The sequence below is a fragment of the Pteropus alecto genome, unplaced genomic scaffold, assembly GCF_000325575.1.
Source record: "Pteropus alecto unplaced genomic scaffold, ASM32557v1 scaffold7, whole genome shotgun sequence".
NCBI classification, from domain to species: domain Eukaryota; kingdom Metazoa; phylum Chordata; class Mammalia; order Chiroptera; family Pteropodidae; genus Pteropus; species Pteropus alecto.
This window is the reverse complement of record NW_006494614.1, coordinates 7,858,819-7,859,909: the sequence shown is the minus strand read 5'-3', so window position 1 is coordinate 7,859,909 and position 1,091 is coordinate 7,858,819. Positions and strand designations below refer to the sequence as shown.

At 32.2% G+C, this 1,091-nt stretch overlaps 1 pseudogene; it reads right to left on the bottom strand.

Annotated features, from left to right (window-relative positions):
* Positions 1 to 214: 214 nt before the first annotated feature.
* LOC112474891 lies at positions 215 to 333 on the bottom strand (annotated as a pseudogene).
* Positions 334 to 1,091: the final 758 nt, after the last annotated feature.

Genomic DNA, 1,091 nt, shown 5'->3' with positions numbered 1-1,091 from the left:
TAAACATCTAGTTTTAAAAATTATTCAACAGAAAATTTTCATTGAAAATCTTGAGTACCTATTTCGTTTTATTATTCCACTTGCTTGAAAAAAAATTAATCCCTTTCACTCATAACAAAGTTGTATATGTATATATGTAGGCAAGGCAACCCTTAGTTTACCTCACGGATTGCAAAGACCTGGTCAGCTTACAATCCCTTATTTTTTTATTTTACATCTACAGCACCTGGTCTTTCTAGGTGGCCTCCCATCAAAGTACTAACCAGGCCAGACCCTGCTTAGCTTCCAAGATCAGAAGGGATCGGGCTTGTTCACGGTAGCATGGCCATAGACTGAACATGCTATTTTTTAAAGGGGTTTAAAATGTTATTTATATTTTTATTTTCTAACATATTAGTGTAGTAATTTTATCTTTTAAAATAACTCTCTTGTATTCCTGAGATTAATTTTCTTGTTTTGGAGAAAGCATTAGTAGCTTTCACAATTTTTCATTGATTTGTGGTTGTAATTTTCCTAACAAGGTGTCCTGGGTAAAGTAAGTGGTTGGTGTGCTGCTCAGCCATCTCAGCGTGAATCTCATTCCGGCAGGAGGCTGCATCCAACAGTTACCACACCAATTGCTCAAACTGCTGAAATATAAATTAAAAGGGAAAAAATTAAAAAATGAGTCAGTATTTTGGTTGGGAAAATATATATGATTTAAATTCTAAGGGAAATTAGTTTTAACTAAGAGAAAAATAAAAGTCTAAATTTCTGTATAAGAAAGCTGAAACCAAGAGACCTATGGGATTCCCTCCTGTGATATTTCTCTGTAATATAAGCAATGTGTACACTTCTATAGAAAACTACTAAACAAATAAATAAATGTTCAAATATTTTTTTCTATAACTTTTCAACACTAAATTTGAATATTAAGATTTTACTTTTTTTAAAAAAAAATTATCTTACCGTTTAAAGGGTCTCAGGTTTTGTTTTGGGAAAATGTGTGATGGGCATTATAGTTAAAGAGTCAGTTGACCTAAAAATGCAAAATTGTGATGCCGATGTTGAATATGCTCGACGTGATTAGGAGATTTGATTTTAGGATGAAA